Source organism: Humulus lupulus, chromosome 8 (genome assembly GCF_963169125.1).
Source record: "Humulus lupulus chromosome 8, drHumLupu1.1, whole genome shotgun sequence".
NCBI classification, from domain to species: domain Eukaryota; kingdom Viridiplantae; phylum Streptophyta; class Magnoliopsida; order Rosales; family Cannabaceae; genus Humulus; species Humulus lupulus.
The window spans coordinates 60854854-60878356 of NC_084800.1; the positions used below are offsets into that span (position 1 = coordinate 60854854).

General features: G+C 32.3%; 1 long non-coding RNA gene across 1 annotated transcript; it reads right to left on the reverse strand.

The window, feature by feature from the left end:
* Positions 1-2729: 2729 nt before the first annotated feature.
* LOC133797442 (uncharacterized) lies at positions 2730-5265 on the reverse strand. Its single transcript, XR_009875649.1, has 2 exons — positions 4675-5265; positions 2730-4159 (listed from the first exon to the last, which is right to left on the reverse strand). It is a non-coding gene; the product is annotated as an uncharacterized LOC133797442 (long non-coding RNA).
* Positions 5266-23503: the final 18238 nt, after the last annotated feature.

Sequence of the window (23503 nt, forward strand, 5' to 3'; positions counted from 1 at the left end):
TACAATTCTTAACTTTTAAAAAAAAAAAAAAATAGGTACTCTAGTTTTAAAAAATACAATCTCAAAAAACAATAAAAAAATAACTTGAAAACAACTCACTTCATCAATCCTAAATAAATTTTTAAAAAAATACAAAAAAACAATATATCAGAACAACTGAACATCAAAAAAAAAAAAATCCTAACAAAACACGAAAGAAAGAAAAAAGACAAAACGTAAAAATATAAAAAATTTCTTAAAACTGTAAAATTGAAAGAAAAAAAAATTGACCGTAAAAATTCAATTTTTTTAGTAAAATTAAGTATTTTATGTAAAAATCTATTAAAAATAATAGAATACCAAAAATAGTTACAAAAAATCTAGTTCAAGATTTGAAGTGAAAAAGAACCAACACCTTCAAGTGGCACGTAAGAGTGCCACACATCAAATAAATATAAAAATATTTACATATAAAACCATGGGTTAGTACACTAATTACTAATTGATTTAAGTTGGAATCTCCGGATCTAAGTAAGAAGGGCCATGAGTGAGAAACCATGGAATAGAATTAGAATTCCATGCACTCTTGAATGGAATATCTATTTCATTAATTTGGGTGGTTGGCTATCTATTTCAAGTCCTATTTTAATTCATTCCCTTTTCCATCAACTCTAATCAAAGGAGATTAACTAAAATGGCCACAAATTAAAAATCTTTATCAATTTTACTTATGCAAAAAGACCTCATATTTTAGAAAAATATCATATTCTTCTTACGCCTCTAATATTTTAAGAAGGCCCAACATTGTTATGAAGGGTAATTAGGACTACGACACTCAAATTATTCAAAAAACTTGTTTATATATGTTAATGGAAATGATCAATTAAGTATAATTTTACTTTTCTTAATTATCCCATATAACAAATGTTACAACTCATCTCCCAACTTTAATTAGTCAACTAAAACTTACCACAACCAAATTTAAAAACTATTCACCCTATTAAATGCTAACAACTTGTACACTACATCAAGTTGTTTTAAAATCTCCAGCATTATTTTATTCTAAAAAGTATTAACCTATTGCCACCTTAACTCAAGACACACAGTTGAACATGAACAAAAAGAAGTACCTATGAACTAGGTTATGAGAAACAAACAAAGACATGGTCTATTTAAGGGGGAAAATGTATGATTTTGTAGCACATCAAGTGGATGAGTTTGTTGAGTTTCAATTCAAATTTCTCAAATATAGAGGAAAGTGACAAAAGACAAGGAAATCTTAGGTCTTCTCTAGATTATGGGCTCACTGGTCTAAATTTTGGCCTTATGGCCCTATAGTATATCTCATTGGATAAATCAATTTTTATAAGAAGGGATAAGCTACGACTGGGCTTGTCATACGTCTTAATCCAACGTGAGAGGCTGTGTTGTTGACCACCACTGGGCCTACTTTCTCTGTCTGGCCTCAGATCACAACCTTTCTTTCTTCCCTGATTTTTTTTTTAAAAAAAAAAATAACTTACTACTATTGCCACAATAGATTAAACTAAAATAAACAAACAAGATTGAATAGGGCAATTTTCCTTTGACAGTAGGCACATTGTTCTGGCGTTATTAATTTGATTTGTATTGTAGGATATGTGACATAACTAACATGATATATATTTATTGAAACATATATAATAACAGGTTGTTTCATTTTTAAATTTTAATATATTGAGCCCGTGAGTCTGGAATACAATAATCCCAGAAAAATTACTATGCCTGCCTACTCGTACTATAAACAAAACTACGTAATCCACTGTCATAATTTAAGACCAACGTGTACGTAGTACGTACGTAGCCTTGATCAGCTAATTAATTTTCAAACAACATCATTAGTTATTAGATTAACTTTTTACATAACCCACTTACACCTTTAACAAAGGATTTGATTTTTAATGGTGTTTAACTAGATAGAAACTAGTACACGTACGCCCACGTACGTACACTGAATGGGCTATTCATACTCATAATTATATATATATATAAATGAGTTTGAATAGTCATTAAATTTGGCATGCAGGGGGTACAGAACAAGTTACGAGCAAGACCTCTCAACAGGGCTGTCTTATATTATATATAATTACCAAAAATAGGTGTCAAAGCCTATATATATAGGGAGCTAATACGTAACCCCAAATATGAGTAACCAGTCAAAAAGCTTCGCAACAACCTACATATATATCTATGCCCTACGATAATCTCTAAAACGAGGTCCCTAAACTTCCTATCTAAAAGGAACAAGGTAATTCAAAGTCTTCGAAAAAGTCTTTTGTTTTTTTTGGGGTCTCGGTCAAGGAAAAGTTGTACAAAACTCCAATTATTTCATTGAAAGTTGTGGCCATAAAAGAGGCTTTTGATCAGTACCATTCAATTCATTAGCAAGGGCTCAACACTTTCTACCTCCATGTGCGTCACAGTGAGAGAGAAAGACAGACCAAGCTCGACTAAGTTCTCATGGCTAAGTAACAAATTTCAAACCCTCCACCCCACCAAAAAAAATAAAATAATAAAAAGAGCCAAGAAAAGCAATAAAGAAAGACTTTTACTTTTATTTTATAAAGGTCAAAAAGATTCAATTTCCCAAAAAGCACTTCTATTATGAGATGGCATAATTCAGACAAAAAACTTTTGAATACCCTTAAAATAGGGTAGAAAGAGTTAAGCGATGATGAAAAGTAAACGATCAGTAGTACCAAATAAGCTCATTAAACAGAAGAAATGCTCTTGTTTGTTCTCTTAATTCAACAGATCGTAGTGAATACAGATCATAGTAAAGCTGAAAAATTATTCCAAAACAGGTTCTTTCTGATATATATATATATATATACGGAACGGAAATATGTATAGACTTTTACTTGCACTGATTCTTAAACTCAGAAAATAAGAATATTAAAATCATTAACCTCTCTTTTTTTTTCTTTCTTCTTTTTATGAATGTTGTAAAAGAATGAATAATACTATATTAACTGACGCAATATCGCCTATCGTCTTAGAGGCCTAAGATGTATGTAACACTCTCGATCTTGCCTTCCTCGTCATGCATAACAGTCCTGTCTGTGCTATATATATATATATTTAAGTGGGTTCGAGGCTCCTCTTGTACTATACCTGCGTACCAAATAAAAAAAAAGGACAGCAAGAAAGCATTGAAAGGAGAACCAACGTTGTAAAATGAAAGCCAATGTTAACATTGGCCTCGTGTCATGATAATGACAAAACAGTTTTTCTTGATTCTCAAAACTAAAACAGTTTTCCTTGATTCTCAAAAATATATTTATCTGGGTTTTATGATACGATATATGTGTTAAACAACTTCACTTTGAGTATACATGAATGTGACATACAATTTGTTGAATCTTACAACTTCAAATCTATGGATTAGAGTCCAAGCCAAAAGAGAGTATGGATAACATATATATACTCAGTAGTTGTCAGAAGTCTCTCATTATCTTAATTAAACTACCATGCATTTATAATTTGAAACCTCATTCTTCATAGTATTTCATCCACATAGAATCTGGGGAACAAAGTGATAAAGGTTACCTTGACCTGGTAATTATCCGAACCCAGTATGTTTTCACCTAATAATTAACTAAAATAAGAAAGAAAACTATATGAAGGGTAAGACCAAGTTTTGGGAAAAGAAATTTTGTTACAAAAGAAAGCATTGTCATATATTGAAGGGTTTTGAATCACGAAACGAATCTACTAACACAATGACGAACAAAAGTAGGGTTTTGAGTGAATAAATATACAATATGCTTACTTAAAACAATCTATATTATGATGCTACAGGTAAAACAAAGTACATATATACAAAAAGATTTGTCATCTGCTGAGGCATATGTATAGTTATCAATTTTACAAAACAAGAAAGAAAAAGATGTGTCAAAACATCATTGGGAGATAAGAAGCTAGTTGAAGACAGCCAAATAGGCAGCTAATAACAATATTAGATCTCTATATATAACGCTATAAAGCCTAAAAATTATATAACTTGACCTGAAATAAAGATGGGATCTTGGTGCCTATTCATCGATTCTTTTGTTAAGCTAGCCAAAAGGGTCATTATCCCAGTTAATGTTTGACAGGGCTTGTCACAAGTAGATCCCATCAATAGTGTGTAACCCTTCTTCTATAATTAAAAAGCACATAAAAAAACAAAAATTACGCTCACTAAACCCTAAGAGAGAGAAATATTTGATAAACGTGAGAAATAATTACATAAAGAGAATGTTTAGCAAAGTTGAAAACCAGATCTGAAATTGGCAGAAACAGACAGATCACATGCTAGAAGCCATCATGATAAAAAATCTGGCCAATGATAGAGCAAAAAGATAGCCATCATGATAACATGATCATCAGAAGAAAAAAGGAAGATGGAAAAAAGATCAGAGAGAGCAATGATGAAAAAAAACAAAGAAACCTTCTATAGCAGAGAGACACAATACAATTTAAAAACAGTCAAAATACACCATCATTATACCAATGATCTGGTAAACAGGCTATATCTATATATCTATATATATACAGTATACAATATCCTTTTTAATTAATTACTCCCAAAAAAAACAAAAACCCATCACGCAAAACCAACCCAAAATAGCAAAGATAGATATAATGAGATATGGAGAAAGAGAAAAGGCAAACCTTTTCACATAAACATGCAAAACATAAGCGATGACCTAAAGCGCACGACTAGGAAAAGAGAAAGAGTTTGTTTTGGAAGCTTTTAATTGGGGGGAATGAAGCCTGGTCCGACGACCCACTACTCAAATCGACTGCAAAAATACAGATCAAATAATCAAAAGTGTATCCTCGAGCCAGACAACGTTCCCCGCAAACACAAAAGCTCCACTTCTTCATCATCATCGTCATCTTCTTCTTCTCTTCTATAGCCAAATCCGCTTATGATTAAGCTATATCTAGCCACATCCCTAAATCTTAAAAGAAATAAATAAAGAAAAACAAAAGGGATTTGAAATTAAGATTTTGTTGTTTTGTTTTTCTTTTGGTGTCTCTTATCTCTTATGTCCCCCAGGAGTCTCGGCTAGCTTCAAGGGGGATAAGAAAGAAAAGAGGGAGAGAGAGAGAGAGAAATATGAAGATGATAATGATAACAATGATGATGATGATGATATGAATGAGAATGATATGGGAAATGGGGGGTTTGGGACTTGGGTTTATAACAACTTAAAGAGATTGGAAAGCCAACGTTACAAAAGACAAAACATAGCTGCAAACGTGACCCCACCACCACACCCCCTTTAGCTTCTCATTTCCAGAAATGACCACGACCCCATGCACCCCTCTCTCTCTCTCTCTTTAATAATAATCACATAATTATTTGTATATTCACTGTAAATTATTTTTGTCATTTATTAAAAAATAAAATCATCGTAACAACATCATATCCTATCATATCGACCGTTGGATTTGGCAAAAGTTTAACACCTCGTACGGTAGAGAGAGAGAGAGAGAGAGAGAGAGAGAGGTTTTAGGTTTGGCTGCAACAAACAATTAGAGTGAGTGTACAGTGACAAATCTAAATGTGAGTGTAATTATGATGTTTGATTATGTCATTAGTAATAAAGTACTGACCATATGGTGTGACCTAGACCGTGCGATCAAAATCAAGGAATGGTCATAAATTTATAATAATTTTGAAAAATAAAATAAAAAAGAGTTAATAGAAAAGGAATCCGAGTAATGCAGAGCCAGTAAGGGAGTCAGAGGAGTGGTTGAGTTATTGAGCTGCCCGATAATGGAAAAGCTCATTTAATATTTTTGGCACTTTTTTGTGTTTGTGTGTCTCTCTCTCTGGATTTAAACTCATTTATTAATTTGAAACCCCAACAATATACTATACTATTTTTCAAAGTTTTTTATTTTATTTTATGGAAATTTATATGTTTATTTATTAAATAAATAAAAAAAGGGACCCTCGTCTGGCGTGTCACTTTTGAGCAGAGGCGAAGAGTTCGAGGCGATTGACCGACAGATGGGGGCTCAGGGGTCCATTCTCTCGTTTTCACTCTGCCTTTCGGGCTTTTTACCCCTTTTCTTCTCTTCTCAGTTCTCTTCTTTTTTTTTCAAATTTAAATTTTCATTATTTATTTGGGTCCAACAAACAACGTTGCTTGTGAAACTCATGAGATTGGATTGGACTTTGGTCAAATTGATTCCATTTACTTAATCACCAAATAATTTTTTGATTTAGTATGAACAATAACACACTATCACATTATTATTATTATTACTATTATAAAAAACGAATCTTTTCTTTTAAATGGATGTGATGTATTCATTTGTATTAGCTGTGATATTGAAAATTTGAGAGGTCTTAATTTCTGTCGTTTAATTAGATTAAATTTTGGGGGAAAATTATGGTCTTGAAGTAATGTAGGTATTGTGGTACCAGGTTTTCTTTATGAGAGGTTTCGGAAATTTAAGTGTTGTAAAAAAAAAAGCATTAAAGCACATTCTTCTTTAATGTTCATTTTGGCATCTTTTTTTTTTTTTTGTCTTACTACCTCACATTAATTTACGATTGAATTCTTTGTCTGTACGAACTAAGAAAAAAAATAAAAACTTAAACGCTATTATTTTGGTATTAAATGCCAGCCTATTTGCGTGACATAAATGCATAACATAAATCATAACAATACAATTGAGAAAAGGTGACTACATTCAAACTTTTTTTTCTCCTTTCTTAATATATTCTCTCTAAAATTTTGGGTGGTTTCAATTGGCATCATATCTTTATCTCTTTTTACTACTTAATTAATTTTCTTTATATAAATAATATATTCTTATGCAAATTGATATTGGCATTTTTTTTTTTACAATACAGTGTATTTCTTACCTACTATTATATTACTATATCACCCATAAAATTGTACAAAATAAATGAAGTGTGTGTCCTTCTTATATATAAAATATTTAATATTATATACGAGATTTAGAGCCTATTTGAAAATAATTGTGTATTTTAAAATACAATGTGTGTTTAAATGTGAAATGGTAATTATTTATAAATTTATATTATTATGTTTGACACAACAGTTAATAATTAAACATAAATATTATATTATGTAATAAATACTATTTAAAATTGATAATTATTAGTAATTACACCCAATTCTCAGATACGATGAGAATTGAAGAATATAATTGAGATCTCTCAATTTTCTCTAATTACTTAGTTACTGTGTAATTACATGGTCCAACAAATATGCCAAATTAAGTAATTATTCTGAATTATACTAAATTCCAATTACATGGTGGCTTTCCACACACACATTTAATGAATAATAAAATAAAAGGATGGAAAAAAGTTTTTCAATTATTTTTATTAATGAGTAATTTTGCTTAAAAAAATTTACAACATGTGTAAAAGGAAATTTTAAAATTTTATGACATATTAAAGGGGATGAGAAGAGGAAAAAATTGGCAATAGAATAATTCAATTTCTATTTATATACTTGAATATGAAACAATGAATACAATAGTTTTCAATGGTAAATTTTTTTTAATAATTTTTAAAAAATCATCAAATGGAAGCCTATAACATTTCTTGACAATTAAAGGAGTAAAAGTTTTACAAAAAAAAAAAAAACATAATTATACAATATAGTTTTGATTCTCTTTGTACAAAAAATAAATATAAATGATATTGCAGCCAAAAAAAATTTGACTTCAATATAATTTAAATTATTAGTAGAAGAATAAACAATAAAATATGTAAAATTTTGACTCCTTAAAATCATTCTTAAGAATAATTTGTTGATAAATCTTTAGAATGATAAAAGAAAAGTGCGAAAGAGAAGTAGTGAAAAGAAAAAACAAGTATGAAATGAATGGGTTATTTTTATTTTTTACTTTGTTGTCAACCACTTAGAAAGTCGCATAGTTGGCTCGTGAACTGTCTTCTGCTGTAAGTAAAGTAAAGTAAAGTGGGATCGATTATGATCCAACAATTTATTATGGGTCAACTATATATATTATTCTTCCATCTTTTTTTTTTGTCTTCAACAAAATAACATACAAAAGCAGAGAATGAATTTGTGACAGCTTTTACTAATTTTCTTTTCTTGTTTTACTTCACAACATACGTTACGTACGTATGTATATAAATCAACGTTGAAATCTAATAATGATCTATCTATGTGGATATGGGATTTCAGTGTGACTTTTGATTAGGTTAATTTTTGTTTGAGTGTGATAATATGGTACACTACTAGAGTCTAGAATTGATTGATTAAGTTCCAAAATGGGGTTGTTTTTATTCAAAAAGAGGTGCCCGTAAGATGTGCTGCCATGGTCTATATCTATATCTATCTATTACTACTTCTCATTCACTTAGTTCCACCCACAAATTAATTATATAATTTCTCTCTCTCTTTCTCTTTTTCTCTCTCTCTCTCTCTAAATGTTATACATCAGAGTGACAAACGGAGAGGACGATACTGGCTACGAATTTCAACGCTATTTTAAAAAAAAAAATTACAGTCTTGAAAATTGTGCATTTGTTTTTGTTTTTGAGAAATAAGGAAAGAAACAACACGTAAAATGTCAAATCCCTGCATATTCAAACCCAGCCAGGTTGTCTGCAATTTCAATTGTTAAATAATAATAACTCAATTATTAATAATATTGTAGTTGAAAAAAAAACACACTATTACCGGAGTATAATCTAAGTTAAGGTGTTGTTATCTTATTATCAAGTGTTTATTTTAAGTAAGGTTAAGAAAAACTAGACCTACACTACTTCACACACACAGTAATAGGAGTAATAGTACACTGGTTCTTGGGCTTTGGAAAATCATTATTATTAATTTTGTTAGTATTTACCAATATTATTTCCATGGCGCACTCTCACTCATCACGTGCTCTCTCTCTCTCTCTCTCTCTCTGTTTCTGTTTGGGTGTGTGGAATTTGAGGAAAAAGTTGTGGGAAGGCATAGTAGTAGTAGTTGAAATTTTTATGTAAAGCTAAACCTAACTTTTTGCTCAAAGCTTTTCGGCTCTCTCAAGTCAATTTTTTCTTCATCTTTTTTTATTTTTTTTTCCTTTACAAAAAAGTAAAACGCTTTCATGGTCAAATTGGTGTGTACGTAGATAGATACGATGGAGACTCAACTCAACGACCTTATTTAATTACCATCCACGAAGTTAATTAAAACGACAATCATATGTGAGTGTGATATATATGTTGATAATCACTTAATTTGGAAAATAAAGATATATATTTAGAGAGTTGGTTGTTTAGTTTTTTTTGTTATCCATGTGAGAATCGTTTTGGAATCTTAAATGCCACAAGAAATTAAGTACAAAAGTGCCAATACAAAACAATCCATTTAGATATGTTTTTATATAAGTACTAGTGTGAATGATGATATTTATGTTCCCACTTTTTAGAAACTTGTGAAAACTAAGTCATATATTACTCAGCAACTAGCCCCAGACAACACACCTAATAAACCTATTATAATTTTGACTTGTTATATTTGGACTTATTAATTTATAAAAATTAGGTATATGACCTTCTCTCCATTATATTCTCCAACTCCATCCATACTTACCTTATATTACCCATACTCATCAAGGAGAAGCATATATTTTTCACTATACATATTCTTTTACATTTTAAAAAACAAACACATTTGTTGTTCATTAATTTTGAAATGAAATTACTTTATATATATATTATAGTAAATTTGTTGAGATCATTCTTTTCTTCTCTAAAAGAATAAACTTTAACCTTAAAGAAATATATGTGCAAGGAATATAGATATTCCAAAACCCTAAATGAATGTGTTGCAAATAATAAAGAAAATAATAAATTAAGTTAGGGGAATCATATTATATTAAACCAAATTAATAAGGCTTCTTCTGCTAAGATAATCTTTCACACATGCTTGTCCACTAATTAATTTAATTGAATAACTAATTATACACGCTGCAAATAAGTGTGAAAAACACTTTTGAGGATTTTCTTTAAAAAATAAAAATGAATGAATGAGGATTTTCGGACAATCTGGTGAGAGTCAAAAACCATGTACAAGGTTCATGAATGTGATTTAAAAACAATTACATATCTAGCTTATACATAGCCCAAAACTATAAATATTATTACCAAACAACTATAGCTAAGTTAATAGTTATAGAATGAAAGCAAGTAAAACACAGTCAGCTTCTAAAATCAACTTAATTTAAGTTTCACCTTGTTTGGCAAGGAATTATATTTAATCCAAGCTTCTTAAGGAACAACATGTTTTTTCTTGAAACCTTCAAAGAATGCAGAAGACTAATGCAGAAGACTTTCTTTTATTGAAAAAAAAAACAAACAAACAAATACCGTGGACACGATTCTCTACGATTCTTATTGGGCTCAACCCACTCAGCGAAAAGAAGGCCCAACTGTATCTAAGGCTTGAGCTTCGCTAGTATACTAAAGTTAGGAACCTAACAGAATTATGGGAAAATTACTCCTCAAACAAATATATATATATATATACATATTATTTTCTTAAGTTTTAATGGGAAAAAACTACCAAAATTAAACAATTTTTTAAAGGAAAAAAATAGCATTTATTTTTAAAACACATGAATCTTGTGGAATTTGAAAACATAAATACAAAATACTATTTTTTTGAAACATTGTTTGATATGATATGACAAATTTCAAACCACACTTTACTTATATAGTATTTTTCATAAATAACTTACATTTTGTGGTAGTTTAGAAAATATTTAACAAATATCATTAATTTTTTAGGAAATTACATGTTTTGTGGGTATTTTTAACAAGTTTACAAAAATATGGTAATTTTCATAAAACATTTTTTTATAGCTTTTTTTAAGGGCCTCCTGGCAAAATGACCTATTTTTTAAAGTCATTTTGCACTCTAGTCTAGTTTTAATAATTATTTGCAAAATTATCTATCATATTGTAGACAGCTAGTAAAAAATTTAGACTGGTGGTCGAAATATTCAAACGGCTGGTCGAAAATTTTAGATAACTAATCGAAAAAATTTAAACAACTCGTCGATTTTAAACAGATGTCATTTTGCAAAAAATTATCAAAAGAATGCCAGAGTGCAAAAATCACCTAAAAATAGGCTATTTTCACCAATTTCTCTTTTTCTAATGAATTTTCAACTTTATGGATTTAGTTCCCCATATTTTTGTATAAAAATTTGTTTATGTCATAGTTTTACTCTTAATTAAGTTTATTTAAATTATGAGATTATTTTAGTCATTTAAGTGTTTTTCATTTAATTATTTTTATATTAGTTTCATTATAAAATATTAGCTTAGTATTGTAAAAAGGAAACTTAGTCTATTTTATTATTTTTATATTGTTTAATGTTTATTTTTCATAATTTAATGTTACAATTTAATATCACAAATACATTTTCAATTTACTCTTTCATATCTTCAACTTCTCTTATCTGTGACTTCTTATTTCTCCTCCCTCATTGTCAAACATTATTGGAGAAAACTTTTTATTCAGTCGCCTCCCCTTCAACTCAAAATGTTTTATTATTTTTTTGTACTTAATTATTTTATTTACTATACATAAAAAAAATCAAAATAATTTTGTCAAGATTGTTTTTTTTACATTTTTTAAAGATCGTGACTATTTTTTTTCCTTGTTTGGGTTAAGTAACTAATTATAATCACATTTTCATAAATGTATTTTTTTTCCAGATTTGGATGTTCCATCAAGGTAACCAGATACCCATTCGCATTTTCATGTCAGATTTTTTTTTTTAATGTTCCCATCATGGTAACTGGTTACCCATTCACATTTTATATCTATTTTTTTCTTTCTGAATTTGGACTTTCTTATTAGGGTTATTTGTTGCGCATTCGCGTTTTCATATCAGATTTTTTTTTTTTTTTGAATGTTCCTATCATGGTAACTGGTTACCCATTCACGTTTTATATCTATTTTTTTTTTCCGAATTTGGATTTTCTTATTAGGGTTACTTGTTGCCCATTCAAGTTTTCATATCAATTTTTTTTTTCGAATTTTGATGTTCCCAATTACCCATTCACATTTTCATCATTTTTTTTCCAAGAGATTTTAATATTCTCATGAGGGTAACTAGTTATACATTCACTTTTCATATCTATTTTTTTTCTTTCCGAATTTGAATGTTCCTATTAGGGATACTAGTTACCCATTCATGATTTCATATCTATTTTATTTCCAGATTTGGATGTTCCTACTAGGATAACTGGTTACCCATTCACAATTTCATATAATTGTTTTTTTCTATATTTGAATGTTCCCATTAGGGTAACTGGTTACTTATTGACGTTTTCATATTTTTATTATTTTTCTTTCTAAATTTGGATGTTCCTATCAGGGTTACCAGTAAAATAAAATACTGAAAAAATTGACTTGAATTTTAATACATATAGTAAAAAAATTGTAAAAAATAATTACTATAATAAATAATAAAATAGTAAAATAATAATGTAATGTTAAATTATATGTGAAAAAAGGAAGAAAAGAAAAAAGGAAAAAAAGAAAAAAGAAAAAAGAAAATGGAAGGTGTACGCCCTGATTTTCCCATGGGCTGCTTAGCAGGACGAGCCTCGGACTAATCAGGTTTAGTCCGAGGTGCCCACCGGACGAAGATCCTATTTCCAGGGCAGATCTTCTCAGCTCGAGAGGGGCATCTGAAGGCCACGCTAGGAGAACAGCTCGGAATACGAGCTGTTCGTGTCGCGAGGAGCCCAGGAAGCTCTGAGACTTTATGAAATCAACGCACGCAAGATAAACGTGCATATATCTGACATCACGTGTCTGATATCCCCTTGACTTCTCGGACACGCAGTAGGAACGTGCGTGTCAGACACCCACGGATGGGTTGGGCCGTGTGGCCCATTATATCCTTCCATGCTGATTAGACCACACTTATGTGTCAGGTTTAGGAATTAATCATGAATGCCACAGAGTGGATATGACAAATGGTAAGGTCACGGGATGACCTCCCTACCAACTTCCAGGTGCCTTCTCCTATAAATATGGAGACCCTGGGAGTTGATAGGGGTTGGAAAAAATAGTCTTTGAAGGACTATATACTTTGTAAATCAAATACCCAGAGAGGATGAATAATATTGACTAGTGGAGTAGAAGGATTTTAACCTTTGAACCACTTAAAAACGTGTCTTGAGTCACCTAGTTCAATATATAAGATTTCATATCTGTGACAGTTCTATCTTGAGTGCTAATATCTTTCTCTTCTTCTCTTAATTACCTGTTGCCGAAGAACCGCGTCAACAGAAGGATATAAGAACAAGTACAAAATAGAAGAAAAGTGGAAGAAAAAGAACGAAAAAAAAAAAGAGAGAGAGAAAAATGAAAAAATATGAAGAAAAAAAACAAATGATGAAGGAAAATAAAGGAAAAAAAATAGATGAAGGAATACAAAATGAAAAAAAATAATAATGAAAAAATGGAAAGAAAGAAAAAAAAAAAGATTGAAGGAAAAAATTGTTAAGAAAAAGTGGGAAAATTGTAAAAAAATTGAAGGAAAAAATAAATAAAATAAAAAAATTACCCTCAAAATTAAAGAAAACATAATTATCATTAGAAATGTGACATATATATTTTTTCAAATTTATGGGAAAGAAAATCCCATAAATATGAACATCCAATCCAAATCAAAAAGTCATAAAAAAAGTGTAAATTTTAAATGTCCATATTGTATTATATTTTAATATAATGTTTTGATTGTTTAAATAAATGTTACAATAGATAATTATTTAATCTAGCGGAGGAATATTATATTATTTTATAATATAGTGTAAAATTGTATTATTTTACAATGAGTGTCACATATTGTAACATATAATAGAGAGTTACAATATTTAAATATGTGTGAATATCCATATATGTAACATATTTGGTGTTACAAATTTGTAACTTCTAAATATTACCTATTATTGTGTAGATTTGTTGTTATACAATATTGAGATAAATTTCCTAAAGTCATATGTGAAATGGTTGTTAGAGATATGATTTTAACCACAATAATGTGTTTTGGGGGTTACGAAATCAATTGGGAGTGATTTGAAACCGTTTGGAAAAACAGCACAATTTGGTGTGCTGAAATTGGGTAGTGGTTGCGGTCTGGGAGACAGAGAGCCACAACCGCAGTGAGCAATGCCCGTGGCCGCAGCCACAGTGTCTGACTGACCAAATTTCAGTTTTTTCCAACCTTTTTTAATGGCTCCAAAAACACAAATAATTCCAAAATCTCATTTTTAATTCCATAAATATCCAATTAATCATTTCTAACAACCATGGGGGTTGGTGGAATTTGAAATTCAAATAGTATCTCAAACTCTATAAATTGGAGTCTATTGCTCACTTGTAAGATACTAATTTTCCATGCACATAGCACTTGGCTGGAAAATACACCATATAAACTTGATAATTCCAAAGAGTTATGTCCTAGAGAGATCCATTATTGCTTAGAGAATAGGGGGAAATAAGCTTTTGGATAAAGGTTTTTAACTTTGTTCAAGTTGGTGATCCCCTTTACTCTATACATTGGTGTTAGGGTTTTATGCCCTAATTAAAACCTAATTTCTGTGTAATCTCATTTATTATCAATAAAAGAATAGAAATCATTTTTTGAATTGGTCAATTACTTTGCTCACATGTTTTATTTTCATGATTATTTGTTTAATATAAACTTCTATTAAATCCTGAGCATATAGCTAATCGTATATATAGTGACATAATCACAGTTGAATACAAGTATGATTATATGTTCAAAATAAGTTAGTCCTAAGATTAGTCAGTGTAACGCCCTACTTCCTCAGAGTCGTTACCAAATGATTTATAAATGTATCATTAGCTCGCTAATCGATGTTTTAGGTTAAAAAGTGTGTTTGGATAAAAATAAAGACTCATTTAATAAACATTAAGTGCAAAGAGTTGGTCTTTCATTGAAATTCATAAAAATATTACATTGGGATCCAAAAACATAGTTTTGAAATACATTTACAATCCAAAGGTACAGTATAGTTGACCTAAGCGACAAAACCGAACGTCTACCACATGTTCCTTAAAATAACCCCAGACGAGGTGGCCAGGTAGGCTAAACATGTACACACTGCTCCATGCCCTCCAACTCATGATTGTTCGACCCAATTTCCTTGCTCCTACTTGCACCACCGAGCACCCGTGAACCGAGGCCCAGCAAGGGAACTTCAAGCAACAACTTACAATAACAATATATCTTCGTGAAACATACTTAACCAGACCAACAAACAGATACCAGATCCTATTAGAATGCACAATGATAGTAGTAGAACAGCTTAAAAGCACAATGACATAACAACCTAAAGGTACAACCGTACAATAACACATCAGTACCATAACACGACAGTACAATAACTCAATACAATAAGATAGCACGTTAACAAAATCATACAACATTATATTAACACATCAGCTCAATACTACAACAGTGGCCTTCGCTGATCGGAGTGCATTACTAGGCACCAAGTCTGCGGTCCCAGCCGAACGGGTGTGTACAGTACCCTTGAGGGTCTTGCCCTAACGGCCAGCATTCAACATGCTTAATGTCGATCCCGACCCCTTACCGTTTCCGGCTCTTGCTGCTCCCGGCTTTTGCCGCTCTCGGCTCTTGCCTCTTGCCTCTTGCGACTTTTGCCACTCCCGGCTCTTACCAATCAGTCACATCCACATGTTTGGCATAACTGTTATACGCAACACAAAAAACACACCACACCACACCACGTGCTAACTGTCACGCAAGCAAACGCGACCTCCCATAACGATCCTCTCCCGTGTCCAAGCAGTAACCTAGTCACAAACCACAAGTAAAGTTCTCGTTACTACTCGATTTAATAATTAATCCCCGGAACCAATCCCGTGCTCTCGAGACCTCCCGTTCCCCATATGGGGTGGGGAAATTGTAATGCCCCAAATTTCCTAATAAGGTTTAGGACCTTGATTAGGAGGCCGGGAGGGCCATAATTGAATTAATATGTTATAAAATGAATATATGCATGTTAATGTGAACTATATTATTATATGATGATAAATGCATGCGTATGGGAGAATTTAAAATGATAAGGGCATTTTGGTAATTTGGCCTATTGGGTGCGTATTGTAATATGTGAATGAGATTTCATTATTTTGGAGATATATTCGAGCTATGTGGCATGAGACGATCTTAGATTATGAGTTAGCGGTTTTGTCATAACGGGGTTAATTTTGGGGTAATAGAAATGTTTATTTGGTGATAGATTGGGAATATTTGAGATCAGGGTGAAATTCTGGAAGTTTTGACTATAGTGTCCCCGGGGGTGTTTTCGGGACCCCGAGCACTAGGTTTTATTTAAGGTTACTTAAGCTTGAAGTAGCTTGATAGATAAGAACATACGTTAGAAACTTCTCGTTCTCTCTCAAAACAGTCCGTTTTACCGTTTGAAACTTTTTGAGGAAATCTTGAGTTTCAGGAGTCGGAATCAAGCGAGGGTCGAGGCGTAGCGATCCTAGGAAAGATTAAAAGCTTCTTAACCGAAGGATTTGACGAGAAACAACCCAATCGAAGGTAATCTAAGTTTGAAGTTTTGAGTCTTTAAAGTTTTAAAGCTTAGAATTGGACTTTGTTAATTGTTGAGTTTTTGGTCAGTTTGAGCTTTGGGTTTTGAGGGTTTTGGAGTATTGGGAAGCTTGGGAACTTTGATTTGATGATTGGGGAATGTTTGGATATGTTTTTGGAAGATTTGGAGTGCTTGAAACGCGTTTGGGAATGGCCCAGGGTTGGGGGCCGCGGCCCTGTTCTTGTGCGCCGCGGCCCTAGTTCGATGAAGCAGGTGTCAGGAATTTGTGCTTGCTGGGCGCCGTGGCCCTTGCCTCAGAGAACCCTGGGGGCCGCGGCCCAAGGTGCTAGGGCCGCAGCCCTTGCCCTGTTTTCACCCCGTTTGCTCGTTTTGACCCCAGAAACTTAGCTATGGGCCTCGGGAGTGTCCCTACTACTTGGATTAGTTTGGTTTGATCTCTTGGGGGCTAGATATTGGTGTGGAACCTTTGATTATCATGTTATTAATGGTATTCCATATATGGTTATGATTAGGTGACCGCTAAGGACTTAAAGGTTGATCGTTCTCAAGGATCGTTCTTATATTGGTACTAGCTCGAATCTGAGGTAAGAAAATTGCACCCTGTGTATATGTGACATGCATGGTTATTATGGATGCATGTTGATTGATTATTGAGCATGACGTGCATGGCTATTATGATGCATGTTGATTGGCTACTGAATATGACATGCATGGCTATGATTGATGCATGTTGGGTGATTAAATGTAAACATTGTTAGCATAATGAATGCTTGGCAAATCTTGTCCATTTGCATATGATTATTATTGAGGCGTGCTGGATGATTAGGTGTGATGCATGAAATGCACGAGAAACATGTGATAGGGCATGCCATGAACGATGAATATGAGATTGGTCAGAGCTTGAGTCTCTGAGTTTGTGCATGATCATGACTGTGCTAGAAACTGTTTAGTAAGCATGCTGAATGCCCTATTCTTGGATAACTGGCATATGATACATATTGATAGCATTGCTTACTTGTGTATGGACTGAACACAAAATCGACGAAAGTGTTAGTATCAGCTGTGAGGCTGTGACTTATTTGTCAGGCTCGGCAGTGTTACTGGACACAGGTCAGGAAGCGCTGACTTACTTGTCAGAACGGCCTTAGCGTGAATCACGCAAGCCAACAGAGATTAGATCTAATCGATTACTAGCATTGAATGACTCAAGGAGCATTAATGTCTGACCGACCCTGAGGGTCGATGAATAAACAGAGCTTGAAGGCCAGTGGCTTACCTATCAGCCACTCTCTTGCTAGAAAACAGAGCTTGGAGGCTAGTGGCTTCCTTAACAGCCACTCTCCCGCTAAAAGACAGAGCTTGGAGGCTAGTGGCTTACTTAACAGCCACTCTCCCGCTAAAAGACAGAGCTTGGAGGCTGGTGGCTTACTTAACAGCCACTCTCCCGCTACAAAACAGAGCTTGGAGGCTGGTGGCTTACTTAACAGCCACTCTCCCGCTAGAATCATGTGATGTGCACCCATTGGTTTGAAAGCTTTATGTTCAGTGTGGTTATAATGATAATCATTTGATAATATTTATGAAAAGCATTATGTTTTCTTGCTGGGCTTCGGCTCACGGGTGCTATGTGGTGCAGGTAAAGGCAAGAGGAAGCTAGACCATCCTTGGGTTGGAGGGCTTAGGTGATGACGTGTACTTATGCAGCTGCTCGACCGCCACGGTCGAGGTTTAAAGTGGAACTAGGGTTGAACCCTGTTTTGCCGCTTAGAACGGCCTGTTGTAAATATTTTCTGTAATAAACTCTGAATTGTATTTTCGGGATCCTAATGTATATGTTAAACGTTCTAGTGAAACGTTATATCTTAACCAAAATGTTTAATCCTTAAATCGCTAATCATACTTAGATCACGATTTTGGCCAAATGACTCGATTAGCGAGTTTAGCACTATTTACAAGACACACCGTAACGGTCCCAGGAGTTGGGGCGTTACAGAAATCGTCCCCCGAGCCCCCTGGGTCTAAGCCCTAAAAACATAAAATTCAAGGCCTTGAAAATGGCCTAGCGCCACAGCACAACCTTATAGGCGCTGCGGCCCCAGTAGGGGCTCCCTGTCCTGAATCATCCCAGTGTCACGGCTCAGAAGAACAGGGTCGCGGCGCTCCTACACGAACCAAGAAAACTTAGTTCTTTCCACCATTTTCCCCGAGCCAAAACTTACCCAAACCATTCCCCAAGTATGTCCAAGTTCCAATTGACCCGAAACTCCAAATAAACAATATACACAACACATATGCACCAGAATCAAACTCAAACACACATCCTAACTCCAAATCACCTAATGGTTTATAATTCCTTAAAAACTTAAACCACACCAGAAACTCTTTTATGAATTCAAAGGAATCATTACCTTAAGGAGGAATTCGACCCTAAGTTGCCTTCAATGCCACTCCAAGTTTCAGTCCTCAAGTTCCCAAGATTAAGTTCCTGAAAACTTCATCCCGAAACCCAAATTCAAAAATCAAAAGTCCAAACTCTCAAGAAAATCAAGCAATACACAAAACCATAAAATGAAACTCTTACCTCTTCTTGGATTTCAAATTTCCTAAGGCTTGGTAGCTATTAATCCTCCTCCACAGTTTGAATCTATTCCCAATTCCTCAAACCATCAAAATCCTTAAGCTTGTTCTTGCCCTTTTCCCTCTAGAACTAATGAGAAGCTAAGTGAATATGATGGAGAAATTGTTTGAACGTGTATGATTTTTCCTTCAGCCAAGAGTTATCTAACTAATGCCCAAAGACCACTCTACCCCTCCCTCTAACTCACTTCTATACTAAATCTCAAGGGCAACATAGTCCTTTCTCACTTTTGCAAAAATGCCACCTTTAACTTATTATTTCAATAACAACACCAATTCCCAGGTCACTAGTAGTTACCAATCTCACAACCAAACACCAATTTCGTGACTCTGTGCTTACACCGTTGGACAGGATATCCTCATGCCGAAAACACCGCACAAAGCGTAAAATTACACCCATAATGGGTTCAAATTACAAAAATGCCCCTAATAGCCAAACGAGGCCCACATGCATATTTAATTAACCTAAACATGCATTTCTAATCACATAATCATTAATTTCACATATTACATAATTAAATCAATTATTGCCCTCCCGACACGCTAATCAAGCCCCTAAGCCTTATTAGCAAAATTTGGGACACTACAGTCAGTGCACAGGATTTACACTAATTTGCCAATCTACGATATGATCTAATTACACATTGTGGTGTTATGTTCTTTCCAAAACATTAGCAAAGTAGATAAGATCAGATGTATTTGTTACATCGGATATGATCGATATTAACAATTGATAGGATAAGTAAACATACTGTTATTATCTATTCTAGTCATATCATATAGTTGACCATAGGTAAATTCAATCTCAATTATGAGTGGTTAGTATTCTAACTAATTGTATTATTTGAGTTCTTTGACTTGTTCATTACTAACTTACCTATGGACTAGCCCATACTTACATCTTGGGAACTCAGTAGTATAATTCACTGGGAGTGTTAATCATAGATATAAACATCTATAGCTTCAGATGAAGAAGTGAAACGATGGTTTCCTTTTAGTTTGGTTCAAGGTGCTAAATGATAGAGATATCATTTCAGTAATTAAATTAGTTTACTGAAATATCATTTACAATGAACTAAGTATTTTAAGGTAAAATACAATGAGGGGAAAACGGTATTTTAGTCCCATCTCATTGTTGACCGTCTATAGAGGATTGAGTAACAATTATGACTATAACAATGGATAATTAATAGCGTATCTATATTTATTATAGAGCGTTCTATGAATTCAATAGTGCAATTTCGAGTCTTTAATGGAGTCACGAGGAATAAATAAGTTAGTAAATTTATTTGTTAGATTTATGATAACTTATTGGAGCTTGATTTCATAGGCCCATAGTCTCCGCTGTACCTTGGATAAAATAATCTAGATAGTCTCAATTAATTGATTTAATTATCAATTAGAATTATCAAAGTTGACCAGGTCAATTTTGGATAGTTTTACAGAGTTATGTAATTTTGAGAAGAAAAGAGAAATTATGACAGATTTATTAATTATGATAAATTGGTATCTAAATTAATAAATAAGTTTAAATCAAGGTTCAAATTATAAATTATTAATTTGATAAAGGGTTTAAATAATTATTTAATTAATTAAATCAATAGAAAATAATACAGGCCTTGATTTTAAGTCCAATAGGCTTATAATCAAATAGGAAATTTCACGGGCCTAAAGCCCGTGATAATTTCGACCTAGGGTTGTTAATTGAATATTATTTTATTTATTTTTTAATTAAATAAATAACTTAATTAAGTCTATAAAAGGAATGCTAAGAGAGAAGTCAAAACATAAGTTCAGATTTCTGAAACACAAGTTTTTGATAGGTTTTAGATTCTCTCTAAACATAAGTCATTTTTCTAAGCCTTATTGTTCTTCTCTCCTCTTCTCTCTGTATCTATCTCATGTGTTGAGAATTGCCTACCCTAGTCTAGGTGATTCTAAGGATACTTTGGAAGACTGTGAAGAAAATTGAAAATCGGTTTAGTTTCTTAGTAATACCTCGCGACAGAAAGGATACAAGGGTTAGAGAAACTGAAAGGACTCATTCATTCCGCTACGTATAATGTAAGTATTCTTATCATTATTTCTCTTTGAATTCAGTTTTAGAAGCATGTTCTAGGTTATCTCATATTAATTTGTTTAATATTAGATCTACATGAAAAGGATACAAGGGTTAGAGATACTTTGGAAGACTGTGAAGAAAATTGAAAATCGGTTTAGTTTCTTGGTAATACCCTGCGACAGAAAGGATACCAGGGTTAGAAAAACTGAAATGACTCATTCATTCCGCTGCGTATAATGTAAGTATTATTATCATTGTTTCTCTTTGAATTCAGTTTTAGAAGCATGTTCTAGGTTATCTCATATTAATTTGTTTAATATTAGATCTACATGAAAATAAATAAAGATCCTGTATAAGTTTCCCAACAATTGGTTGTGTGAGAGTTTGTGTTTTTCATTGATTTTTCATTCTTTTGTTCTTATTTACTTGTATTATTATTGTTTTAAGTTTGTAATCCTCTTCTTCTATTTTCTATTTACATATTTATTTGTATCCTTTGTTTTAGAGATTTAGTTCTTATAATTCTCTTATTTCTCTTATTTCTACATGTACTTGTATTATTATTGTTTTGAGTTTGTAATCCTCTTCTTCTATTTTCTATTTACATATTTATTTGTATCCTTTGTTTTAGAGTTTTAGTTCTTATAATTCTCTTCTTTCTCTTATTTCTACATTTACTTGTATTGTTGGTCATTGAGGTTTAAACTTATTTATCTATTATCTTGTCCATTGTATTTTTTGCATAGAGTTGTATTTTGGTTTTACCATTTCTATTGAGCAATAAAATATATTCTCTAACATATTGTTGTAAAACAACCGAGAAAAAGCCATAAATATGAAAAAATCTCTATTCACTCATTTGCAATAAATTTAAAAAGACATTCATAAACAAATTTTAGCAAAATACTATTTCTAGTCATTTTTTATTTATTTTAACTAAATATCATATAAAATATTTATTTTAAAATTTTAATAATAATTTTTTATTTCATAAAACTTACCAAAATTAATCATACACTTTTGTTTATGCTAGATTTCGTCAACAACAAGAAACTACTAAAGAACAAGAAATAAACGACATAATTTTACATGGTTCATATTATTAATTAAGCCTAGTCCACAAGACTATGGTATTGATAAAGAACTTGTATAGGTGTAATGACCCACTAATCTAGAATTTTTGGACCATTAACGAAACTATACATAAACTTACATTTTTACGAAAATACCATAATTTTATTAAGTAACTTGTAAAAGAAATAAGAGTTACTTACAAAATAAAATACTAAGAAGGATATGGGATCCCATTGTCTTTAAAAACAAAGCATGATTTAAATGAAAAGAATTACATAAGAAATGCGGAAAATACATATAAAACCATAAAAAGGTAAAATGAGACTACATCCTCGAATCGAATAACGCTCGGCCCCTTGACTCCATTCACCATCGATACACATCCCCTAAGCGTCACGAATCTTACCGCCTCTAAAGCTATTTTCCTGCACATAAAACAAAAAGGAATGAGCCTAATGCCCAGCAAGGAAAATCTAACACATAGTCATACACATAAATTTCATAATAAACGTAGAGACATATCATAACACTTAATACATACACTTATTATAATGGCCATTATTACTTGGGGTCCCATAGACTAAACAAGCTTATGCCCATGAGATTAGTGGGGTCCTACTAGCTAAGTAGGCATATGCCCATAATCTTTTTGGGGTCTTGTTAGTCAAATAGGGCATAAGCCCAAGCCTACAAACATACACATTCATAACATATTCATAACATATCATATTTCATAACATAACACATAAGCAATACACATATAGATTCTATCCTATTTTCCTTACCAAAGTTACCGGGATATGATGGACTGAGTTGGGACTTTTGGAACACTCCTAAACCATATGAGAAAGAGTGAGTTTTATGAAGAAGAAGAAATGAAAATGGATAGGAAGACTAAACCATTGAGAAATATGCTTACCACAACTTATGTACTTAAGAACTTGGATTCCCTAACCAAAATAAGAATGAGGTTAGGGGACTGAGTAGAAGGCTTTGAGAAAGAAAACAACATGAAGCAAATGAAATAGAGTTTCGGGTTTACCTCAACGACTTGCAAGACCAATCTAACCACAACCGAA